Genomic DNA, 12,628 nt, shown 5'->3' on the forward strand with positions numbered 1-12,628 from the left:
ATACTTAGGTAATGTTCAGGTCCATCCATCCATCCATCCATTTTCTACCGCTTGTCCCTTTTGGGGTCGCGGGGGGTGCTGGAGCCTATCTCAGCTGCATTCAGTCGGAAGGTGGCGTACATTCTCAAGTCGCCACCTCATCACAGGGCCAAAGGTCACGACATGTAAATGCAGCATTGTTAGCGGTTTTTGGACGTTTTTTTAGATGCCTTTATGGATGCAATAGTGTGCTCCTATTATCTGCATTGTTAACCACATCATACTTAACTTGTATTTAACAACTAAGAATGGATAACACAGAAAAACATATCTTCTTGTCTTATAGAGATTTGAATGATAGGCACTATTTAAAAAAGTGCACTACAATGTTGAAACATCTACATTTAATATTAAAACATTTACACTTAACAATAAAACAGCACCATTTAATATTGAAACGTCTACATTTAACTTTGAAACATTTAACAGTGAAGCAGCTACATTTCTACATTATTTTAATGACCCTGTATTTAATAGATTCTTCCGAGAATTCAGTTGTAGAATAACATTAATAAAGCTGTATTTATATTTGTTGTAATCTTACTAGAATGGTTTTATTTTTTTCCGCCACAAATGTCAGAATATTGTGAGAACACAATTACATTTTTCCAGGAAAAAAGTAATCAGATTACAATAATAAAAGTCTTAAGAAAAATATCTCAATGACTATATGTATTCATGTTTAATTAAACTTTTTCTTTCTTTACAAAATTGCCGTTTTGTATTATATCACATCAGTTGTATTTTTTGTATTTGAAATGTTGTAAAGTTACCAGAATAGTTGTGTTTTTGCGGGTCAGAATATGAGAGCAAGAACAATTGCATTTTTCACCAAAAAAAGTAATAGGATTAAATGAATAAAAACATTTTTGTAGCAGTTATACTGTATATTTATTTATTTGTTTTCTCTTTGAAAAGCTATAATGTTACTAAAATAACTAAAAAATAAAATATTCTGTGAGTCAATCCCTTTTTTCTTGTGACTGTATGTAAAAAATTGCCACAAACGTTTGGAGAACAACAATTGTTGTCTTCATACAGACGTATTCCATAGTAATAAAATAAAATAAGTTCTTTCCATTTTGACATTAAAAGTCATGTATTGCATGCAATTGCATACATTATAATATTTACTATTATCAAAATCTAAATATTATATTATCATGTATTCCAAAAATATTTTTTGTTAAAATAATGATAAATACTGTACTTAAATATCTGCTTGACTTATGATTTCTACAGAGCCCCTATTCTAAATTAATAGTTTTTATTAATATTTTCAAAGTTAAAGTTAAAGTCCCAACGATAGTCAAACACACACACACTAGGTGTGGTGAAATCATCCTCTGCATTTGACCCATCCCCATGTTCACCCCCTGGGGGGTGAGGGGAGCAGTGAGCGGCGGCAGTGGCCCCGCTCGGGAGTCATTTGGTGATTTAACCCCCAATTCAAATTTACCGCATTGTATAAAACACTGAAAAAAAGACTTGTTGTAAAGTTTAGGTTGTGTCTTGAAATGGCAAGCAAAAACTAAAAAAAAAAAAAATCTGGAAAAGTTTTCCAGAAGATGTGAGACAGGCCTCAACGTTGGCAATGTTCAAATCCAGGCTGCAAACACTTATTTGATTGTGTGCATATGACAAGATACTGTTTTTATTTTAATATGAATTATAGTTATTTTTATGATTATTTTATTTTATTTATATTTGTGCTTTCTTGTAACTTTCTGTACAGCCCTTTGAACTGCATTGTGTCCAAAGTGTGCCCTATAAATAAACTTGCCTAAACTAAATATTTCACAGCAAGGCAGGATATCTTGGTCGTTTTTATTTTTTGTCTTATACATTTTTATTTTTTTTAATTACATTTCAGTATTTTTGCTGATATATTCTACACTCCTTTTAAGGTAAATTTTACTATTGTATTTTATTCATACTTCTGTGTTACAATGTAAATGTGACACTACGTGCCTTTTTTTTTGTTTCAAATTGTTGGTCTGTACAACACTTTGGCCAACTGTGATTGTTTTTAAATGTGCTATATATATATATATAAATAAACTGAACTGAACAGCATAATTGATAACATAAATACAATAATTTCAGAATATATTTCACATTATAATTGTTTATCTTTTGCAATGAAGGTTTTATTGGTTATACATTTAACTCTAAACAGTGCTCAACTCTAACATTCTTCCACCTCTATTAATGTAAAGAACATCAAACAGTGGGTCTGGATTTTTGCCTCACCCCTAACTTAAAGCATGGTTGACGAATGTGTGAAGAAGGCACTATCTACATGATAAGTCCGAAAGAGAAAGAGATTACACAGTATTATCTGCTCACAGATGTTACTTGGTGGTAATTTGAGCACATTGCAGCTTGACCTGGATAGTCCCACTCCCTAATGATTAAATCACACGCAGGATTCTCACAGTAATGAGGCAAAAAAACAACTTTACCAACTGTACACTTACTCTGACGTGAAACGCTTTCCTGTCTTTGCTGTTGCAGGCTCCTGACTAATTCCACAAGACTGACCATGACCAGGAATGTGGAGTGCCGAATGTAAAAAAAAAAAAAACAGTCTCACTTGTCTAGCACAGGGGTCAGCAACCCGTGGCTCTTTAGCTGTCTCATTTTGTCCACCAAAAGTTTTACACTGTGCATGAATGCACAAAGGTGAGTTTTGTTGATGTTATTGCATGACTGCAAGCTAATCGATGCTAACATGCTATTTACATATTGCATCATTATGCCTCATTTGTAGGTATACTTCAGCTCATTTAATTTCCTTTACTTATGTGCTCTGTGTATTTAGTTTATTTTTCCATGTTTCATCACACATTATCTGTATGTACTTTGGCTGCATTTCTGATAGTTGTTTGTGTGCCATGTTGTTCCAGACCACAGCAAACATTACTTAGCTTGCAAAGATTGTAATTAATCCATTAGAAGAAGACAGCCTGCCGTTTCCTTTAACTTGGACACACACATCTATACCTTTGGCCATTCTAAGACAGTTATTTCCAGGAGTTCTCTCACCCTCTGAGAAGTTTTACTATTGCTTTCCAATCTTGTAAAAATGTCTAGAATAAATATTACATTTCAACATTTCTGTGAACTAAGATTTGCGTCAGCCTGCGACACATAGTTATTTTGATAGTAGGCTAATATAGCTAATATAGACACTTACGTCAAAACACTTATATAAGGCTTTTAATTTCTTGCGGCTCCAGACCGATTACTTTTTTGTATTTGTGGTCCAATATGGCTCTTTCAACATTTTGGGTTGCCGACCCCTGGTCTAGCAGATATATTTATCACATGTAACTCACTTTTCTCCCATTTAACTCATTTTCATCAGATTTAAGTTTAAATTAAGTGGTGTCTCTACATGTCATATTTAAATGTTAAGTCTAAATGCAAATGGTAAATATAAATCTAAATATTTAATGTAAATGTTAAATCTAAATTATAAAGCTGAATCCAAAAATTTAATAAATGTTAAATTTAAATGTCAAAGCTAAATGTTAAAGATGAATATTAAATATGAATCTAAAGGTTAAATTAAAATATACATTTAAATGTTAAAGCTAAATATAAATGTTAAATACAAAAGTTAAATCTAAATGTGAGTGTTAAGTCTCTTGCCAAGTCAATACTGAGAATGCCTCTCAGTGCACGACACGCCTACACCTTTCTTCCTGGAAAGGAAGCGAAACATGACAGATGATTATTGACAAATGAACGGCAATTAAGTTGCGCAATTTTAAAACGTGTGCGTTTCAGTTGAAAACCAGACGATCAAACCGCCGATCACTTTACTTCCGCGTTTGACAATGCTTTAGAACTGTTTTTCAGAATATGTCTTAATTGTGAGCTAAATGACGTTTATATTTAACAATGATATTTAGATTTCAAATTACATTTAACATTCAGATTCAACATTTAGATTCAGATTAAACATTTAGATGTATATCTAATACTTAGATTTTACATTTAGATTTAGATTTAAAAGTGTGTTAAAGTGCGAAAAGTGATTTCAATGTGAGAAATATGTCTGCCAGAAAAGTGGGCCTTAACTTTTACATTCTGCACCCCATAGATAAAGACAGTCTATTAGAAAAATGCATTATTCTCAAGAATTGATTTTGAATTAATAGGATTTTGACAACTAGCACCCCAAATACTACCCAAATACCCTGACACCAGCACTATCACCTCAGCAAGTGTTGTGTGCTCGTCCCAGGTGTGCACCTGACCTTTAACAATTCATTTCCTCACATGTTTATTATTTGCGCTTGATTCAAAGGACTTGGATCACAAACATGACTAGAAAGAGGACAAATATTCCCTAAACTTGTGGATATATTAAACTATAGCACAGGGGTCCCCAAACTTTTTGACTCGGGGGCCGCATTGGGTTAAAAAAATTTGGCCGGGGGGCCAGGCTGTGTATATATATATATATATATATATATATATATATATATATATATATATATATATATATATATTAAACTATAGCACAGGGGTCCCCAAACTTATTTAATACATTCTTCCGAGAATTCAGTTGTAAAATAACATTAATAAAACTGTATTTATATTTGTTGTAATCTTACTAGAATGGTTTTATTTTTTTCCGCCACAAATGTCAGAATATTGTGAGAACACAATTACATTTTTCCAGGAAAAAAGTAATCAGATTACAATAATAAAAGTCTTAAGAAAAATATCTTAATGACTATATGTACTCATTTTTAATTAAACTTTTTCTTTCTTTACAAAATTGCCGTTTTGTATTATATCATATCAGTTGTATTTTTTGTATTTGAAATGTTGTAAAGTTACCAGAATAGTTGTATTTTTGCGGGTCAGAATATGAGAGCAAGAACAATTGCATTTTTCACCAAAAAAAGTAATAGGATTAAATGAATAAAAACATTTTTGTAGCAGTTATACTATATATTTATTTAATTGTTTTCTCTTTGAAAAGCTATAATGTTACTAAAATAAAAATAAAAATAAAATATTCTGTGAGTCAATCCCTTTTTTCTTGTGACTGTATGTCAAAAATTGCCACAAACATACAGACGTATTCCATAGTAATAAAATAAGCTTGAAGGTAATAAGTCATAAAAAAGTGGAATTAGGTTTGTAATTTCTTGAGGAAAAGCTACAAAAGGAAGTTCTCACCAGTTCAGCATACTTCTTACAGAGGCCTGCTAGCTTCTCCTCTGGTGTGCTCAAAGTATTGAGAGTCTGCAGAAGGAGAGTGATTTATTTGCCTGCATAGAAAAAAAACCATACATTTCATACATTCACATCTAAACAAGAGGAAAACTACTCCTCACCTAAACCCTTCACTTTCTTCTTCTCCTGCGTCTTCTTCTGTTGCTTCTTCCCGCCGCTGCCGCCCTTGGATCTGCCTGGCTTGCCATCCTCTTTCTCTACCCCGTTTAGCTCAGGACTGTGCGACTGGCCGCAAAACAGCTCTGTCTGCAGTAGATGCCGAGCATGTCCTCCAGCTGCCGGCTCAGCTCCTCGGTCTTGTCGCAGCGAGACTGAGCAAACGTGTCTTTGGTCAGCGCCTCGTCGCTTTGAGAAGGCGCTTCGGATTCTTTAATGTTTCCGTCCAGACACCGGTCCCTCTGCGGTAGATGGAGCATCTTTGTTGCCCAGGGCGACCGACAAATTCCATGTCTTACTTCTTCATTAGCGGTTTCTGTTTGTAAAGAAAACACAGAGATCATCTAAGGCACGGGTGTCAAACTCAAGGCCCGCTGGGCAAATCTGGCCCGCCACATTATTTTATGTGGCCCACGAATGCCTGGAAATAATATGAGTTAATAAAATGCTTAATCTTTTCTTACTAAATATATTTGTTCTTTCCATTTTGACATTAAAAATCATGTACTGCATGCAATTGCATACCTTTTAATATTCACTATTATCAAAATCTAAATATTATATTATCATGTACCGTATTTTCCGCACTATAAGGCGCACCGGATTATTAGCCGCACCTTCAATGAATTACATATTTCATAACTTTGTCCACCAATAAGCCGCCCCGGATTATAAGCCGCGCCTACGCTGCGCTAAAGGGAATGTCAAAAAAACAGTCAGATAGTTCAGTCAAACTTTAATAATATATTGAAAACCAGCGTTCTAACAACTCTGTCCCAAAATGTACGCAAATGTGCAATCACAAACATAGTAAAATTCAAAATGGTGTAGAGCAATAGCAACATAATGTTGCTCGAACGTTAATGTCACAACACACAAAATAAACATAGCGCTCACCTTCTGAAGTTATTCTTCATTCGTAAATCCTTCAAATTCTTCGTCTTCGGTGTCCGAATTGAAAAGTTGCGCAAGCGTGGTATCCAAAATGGCCGGTTCCGTCTCGTCGAAGTCATCGGAGTCAGTGTCGCTGTTGTTCTGTGAATCCTGCCTTCCGGAAAGCTCGGACCACAGTTGTGACCGAAATATCTGCCCAGGCATTTACGATCCACTGGCAAATGTTGGCGTATGTCGTCCGGCGCTGTCTGCCCGTCTTAGTGAAGGTGTGTTCGCCTTCGGAGCTGTGTGAAAAAAGCCACCCGGCCTCTTCGCGTAAACTTCCCTTAACCACTCGCTCATCTTTTCTTCATCCATCCATCCCTTCGAGTTAGCTTTTATGATGACGCCGGCTGGAAAGGTCTCTTTTGGCAAGGTCTTCCTTTTGAATATCACCATGGGTGGAAGTTAGCATGGCAAGCTAGAACCACAGTGAAGGATGACTTCTCATTCCCTGTGGTGCGAATATTCACCGTACGTGCTCCCGTTCCACAGTGCGGTTCACAGGAATATCAGTTGCTGTGAAATACGGTAGTAATCCGTGTGCGGATGGAGAGATTGCGTCTTTTTATGAACCGGATCCTTGTCGCTAAGTAGGAGCCATTTTGTGGTCTTTACAGATGTAAACAGGAAATGAAACGTACGGTGATATCCGCGCGTTTTTTCTTCTTCTTCCGGGGGCGGGTGGTTGCTTACAGTAGAAGAAGAAGCGCTTCCTGTTCTATGGGGGCGGGTGCTTTCCTTGGCGGTTGCTTGCGTAGAAGAAGAAGCGCTTCCTGTTCTACCGGGAAAAAAGATGGCGGCTGTTTACCGAAGTTGCGAGATCGAAACTTTATGAAAATGAATCGTAATAAAGCGCACCGGGTTATAAGGCGCACTGTCAGCATTTGAGAAAATTTGTGGTTTTTAGGTGCGCCTTATAGTGCGGAAAATACGGTATTCCAAAAATATTTTTTTGTTAAAATAATGATAAATACTGTACTTAACGGAGTCCCTAAAGGGACATGGGGAATTTTTTTTTTTTAGTTATGTATCTCGTGCGCACGCAAAAGTTTCTCGTGCTCACGAGATATGTATCTCGTGCTCACAAGATATGTATCTCGTGCGCACGAGATATTTTCTGGGGCGCACCAGAAAGCATTGGATGCGTGCGGATGGTTTGAGGTGTGTGTTGAAAATGCCAGTTCAAGAGTTAATTCGGTTGTATAAATTCCAACTAGGACTTTCCCCCTTGTCCCTTTCGGGGTGTTGTGGCAAAATGTGAATGCCTGCCAAAAATGAATTTTTTCGCGGGGGCGCGCAGCGCTCGCTGAACCTGCATTTTTGGCTTGGTATGTCCACAGCGGATTACTAGGTGTACTTCCTGGTTATTGTAACGCTACGTGTTTGACATTATTTGACCATGAATTCTAAAAACATGTTGCATCAATATCTGAGCAGTCTCCTTGGCTGTGGGCAACTTTGGCAATGCAATAAAATGTGTCATCTTGGAAAATCGGCCGACCACGGTGAGCACCGTGGTCTCTTGAGACCGGTTGACCCTTGACGAAGACCACGGTCTGGAGGGGATAGGCAGAGGCTGTAGAAGGACCCGGAGAATGTTTTGTTGCGAGCGCAGACCGGACACGCCTCCATGTACTCCCGGACTACCGCCTCCATGGGTGGCCACCAGAACTGCTGTGAGATGGCAAATGCAGTTCTCCTGATCCCCGGATGGCAAGTAAGCAGCGAGGTGTGAGCCCAATGGATGACCTGTGGGCGCAGACAAACAAGTGATTCTCTGGGCACCCACTAGGTAGAGGGGTCTCACCGTTAGCGTGCCTTGCCGCTCGTTCTATCTGCCAAGTGACCACTCCAATTACACAGTTCAGTGGGAGGATGGGCTCTGGTACCTTGGCAACATTGCGGGACCCGGAACTGTAAGACAACGTGAAGTTAAAACGTTTGAAAAACAATGTCCACCTGGCCTGACGTGAATTTAGTCGCTTGGCTTGTCTAATGTATTCCAGGTTCATGTGGTCAGTCCAGACTATGAATGGATGCTGTGCCCCTTCTAACCAATGTCGCCACTCTTCCAGAGCTACCTTGACCGCCAGCAGTTCCCTGTTGCCAACATCATAATTTCGTTCCGCAGGACTCAGCCGGCGAGACAGAAAGGCGCAGGGGTGGGTCTTCCCATCTGCCTCCAATCTTTGGGAAAGGACCGCCCCAACTCCCTCATTCGAAGCATCCACCTCGACCACAAATTGGCATTGTGGATCAGGTAACGTGAGGATGGGTGCATTCGTGAAGCGGCACTTCAGATCTTGGAAGGCCTTCTCCGCCTCCGGAGACCAGTAGAAGCGCACCTGTGGAGAAGTCAGAGCATGGAGAGGGGCAGCTATCGGGCTAAAGCCTCTGATAAATCATCTGTAGAAGTTCGCAAAACCGAGGAATTGCTGAACTTTCTTACGTCTATCAGGTGTTGGCCACTTGGCCACCGCGCCAACTTTAGCCGGATCCATTTTGACTCTTCCAGGGGCTACAATGAAGCCCAGGAAGGAAATGGTGTCGGCATGGAACTTGCATTTTTCAGCCTTTACATGCAAGTTGTTTTCCAGGAGCCGTTGCAAAACCTGGCTGACATGGTGCCTGTGAATGTCCAGATTGTCAGAATAAATTAATATGTCATCAAGATAAACAAAAACGAAATGGTCCAAAAAGTCTCTGAGCACATCATTAATCATTGCCTGGAATACAGCAGGGGCATTAGTCGGACCAAAAGGCATTACCAGATATTCATAATGGACACTAGGGGTGTTAAAGCCGGTCTTCCACTCATCACCCACCCTAATGCGAATGAGATGATAAGCATTGCGCAAGTCAAGCTTGGTGAAAACTTTGGCCTGCCGGAGCTGATCAATAACTGATGACATTAATGGAAGGGGGTACCGATTCTTTATGGTTATGACGTTGAGAAAACTATAGTCTATACATGGTCGCTGGGTCCCGTCTTTCTTATCTACAAAGAACAACCTTGCTCCAGCAGGTGACGATGAGGGACAGATAAGTCCCGCCTTAAGCGAGGATTCTATGTAATCCTTCATGGCTTGTTTCTCGGGACCTGAGACAGAGTACAGGCGCCCCTTGGGGATGGTAGAGCCGGGAATGAGGTCTATTGCGCAATCGTATGGACGGTGTGGCAGGAGTGATGTAGCTTTAGCCTTATTAAAGGCTTCCTTAAGGTGGTGGTAGCAGGGAGGTATGGAGGTCAAATCCGGTTCCTGTAGTTCTGCGGCAGATTGAGCAGAAACAGAGTTTATCATCAATCAATCAATCAATGTTTACTTATATTGCCCTAAATCACGAGTGTCATAAAGGGCTGCACAAGCCACAACGACATCCTCGGCTCAGATCCTTATATTCATGGCAGCCTTTGCTGGAATACTATCCCTTGTACATTTCCCCCCACAGTTCCTTCCCCAACCCCTGATCTTGCCTGTGGGCCAGTCTATGTGGGGATTGGGGTGAATGAGCCACGGATGTCCCAGTACCAGGGTGCGTGCAGGTGAGTGGAACAGGAAGAAGTTCATTAGTTCGTGGTGGTTATCAATGTCTATGGATACGGGTTCTGTGATGTGGGTGGTCGAGAATAAAGCACTACCGTTAAGGGCGCTAGCTCTAAGGGGTGGTGTGATGACTCTGGTTCTCACTCCCAATTTCCTGGCTAAACCCCAGTCCATCAAGCTCTCATCAGCCCCCCAGTCAATTAAAACATCTAATTCCATGCTAATTGAGTGGTTGGTTACCTTAATGGGTGCCATGGCACGCGAGGTAGCACTTGAGGCAGGGACCTGATTCCCTGCCTGGATCGACTTGGAAAGGCAGGCGAACACAAGATGCCCCACCTCCCCGCAGTAGAAACATCGCCCCTCCTTGAGGCGACGCTGGCGCTCTGCCAGGGAGAGTTGTGCCCTGCCCAACTGCATGGGCTCCTCTCTGCTCTCGGGCAGGGGATGGGGACGCCGTACTGTTGGTTGAAGCATAGCTGGAGCATAGCTGGTGGTGGTAGGAATCTGCAACTGGCGATCTGAATCCGTCGGATGGCCTTCTTGGAGAAGCTTGAACTCTCGTAGCCGTTGATCTGTCCGGATGGCGAGAGCGATGAGGCCGTCCAGGTCCGTAGGCAAGTCTGTGGGTAGCAGATGAGGAAGATGTCGTAGAGGGCCGTAGTGTTCCATCCGCTCTCTGCAGCCAGGGTTCGAAAATATATGGCGTAATCTGAGACTGATTCTCGCCCCGGACGAATCCCACTGAGCTCTCTAGCCCTTTCACGCTCGGAAGAGACAGGGTCAAAAGTCTTTTGGAGAGTCTCTGTAAAGTCTCGGAGTGAGCTGCATATATGAGAGCCCCTGGACCACTCGGCCATGGCCCACTTCCTTGCTCTCCAAGCCAGATAGGAGATCATAAACGACACCTTAGCTTGATCGGTGGGAAATGCGTGGGGCGAGAGCTCAAAATGCATCTCACAGTTCATGATGAATTCCTTGCATTGTCTGGGTTCGCCCGCAAAGTGTTCAGGAGGGGCCAATCGGGCTTCAACTCCACTATGAATGGTGGGGAGTACCTGAGTCCTGGTGGCTGGCTGCGGCTCGGGCACAGGGGGTGTGGAACCAGGCTTGGTCATTTGGGTGAGCAGAAGTTACACCTGTTCCGCGTGTTGGCCCACCTGGGTGGTAACAGCGGTCCTGAAGCTTTCCTGGGTTCGGGCGATCCCCTGAATTCCCTAGCCCAAGACTGTCACCCGCTCCTCCTGAGAGCAGAGGCGGGATTCCTGCGCATGAAGTGCCGCAGCCAACTGCTCCAATCCTGCTGTGTTCATACTGGCCAGAGTGTACTGTCACGACCAGAACAGGACTCTGAACACAGATGCAGGATTTTCAGATACAGATATTTATTCTGAACAGAGGTGTCCAAAACGGGAGAAACAAAACAGGCTATCAAAACAGATCTAACCTGACCACTAAACTAACAAAAATACTAACAACTCAAAATGCTCCGGCTATGGAGGGAAAAAGGGGCTAAGAACAAAAACTACCAAATACAACAAAAAACGCTCCAACGGAGGCGATGCAAGGAAGCTGATTTTACCTGACAAAAGTTTACAAACAAAGAATCTCCCGTGGATCAAAAGGTACAAAAACGTGGCAATGGCTGTAGACAAGACTGTGGCAAAGGAACGCTGGAGGTACGCACAAGAAGATACGAAACACTCTGGCACAGGACAGAAGGACGACGAGACATTTATACACATGACGGAGGGTGACACAGGTGGGCACAATCAGGCTATCAGGAAAGACATCAGACCAGTGACACAGGAGGAAGGGCAAGTGATCTGAAATGAGAGGGAGAGTCAGCATTTCGAAACAAAACAGGAAATGACAGAACATGAAACCAGACGAAACCCAGACTAGACTTCACCCAGGTGTGACAAGACAGAGGGGGAAATTGCAAGGACAAGAGGAGGATAAGACAGAGAGACAACAACAACAAAAAGAGCAATAACAAGAACAGAACAACATCAGCAAATATGATATGTACAAATATGACACGGAAAATGTGAACAAAGAACAGAAATGACAATGAACATTATTGCACTACTAATGGAACAATAAAAATACAAATAAAATACAAATACTATTAGAAGTAGCACTATTGATAATGAATAATAATAATTGTTTCAAATGCAACAATACATATATGTAATTAAAACTTGAATTACAAAAGAAAGCAGATACATGTGCCAAAACCACCAGTTACTGGTGGTTTTGGCACTGTGAGCAGGTGCCAGATCATGCTGGAAAATGAAATCATCATTCATCTCCATAGAGCTTTTCAACAGATACAGCTACAATAGCCGTATTCCCATGGTCAAGCCACTCCTGAACTCAACGGAAGAAGCGTCTGACTTGGGTTATAGAAAAGAAGCACTGGACAGTTGCAGAGTGGTCCAGAGTCCTGTTTTCAGACGAAAGCAAGTTTTGTATTTCATTTGGAAGTCAAGGCGCGAGAGTCTGGAGGAAGGCTGGAGAGGAGCAAAATCCAAGTTGCTTGAAATCCAGTGTGAAGTTCCTACAGTCAGCAATGGTTTGCTGAGCCATGTCAGCTGCTGGTGTTGGTCCACTGTGTTTCATCAAGTCCAGAGTCAATGCAGCTGTGTACCAAGAGATTTTGGAGCACTACATGCTTCCATCTGTTGAAA

General features: G+C 41.1%; 1 long non-coding RNA gene across 1 annotated transcript in view; it reads right to left on the reverse strand.

Annotated features, from left to right (window-relative positions):
• The window catches only part of LOC133577226 (uncharacterized), a 34,794-nt gene extending 28,183 nt beyond the window's left edge, over positions 1-6,611 (reverse strand). The window contains exons 1-3 of the long non-coding RNA XR_009811708.2: positions 6,352-6,611; positions 5,400-5,770; positions 5,242-5,333 (exon numbers count right to left, since the gene is read on the reverse strand). This is a non-coding gene — a long non-coding RNA (uncharacterized lncRNA). The remainder of the gene's footprint in view (positions 1-5,241; positions 5,334-5,399; positions 5,771-6,351) is intronic.
• Between the last annotated feature and the right edge of the window lie 6,017 nt (positions 6,612-12,628).

Source organism: Nerophis lumbriciformis, linkage group LG37, assembly GCF_033978685.3.
Source record: "Nerophis lumbriciformis linkage group LG37, RoL_Nlum_v2.1, whole genome shotgun sequence".
NCBI classification, from domain to species: Eukaryota; Metazoa; Chordata; class Actinopteri; order Syngnathiformes; family Syngnathidae; genus Nerophis; species Nerophis lumbriciformis.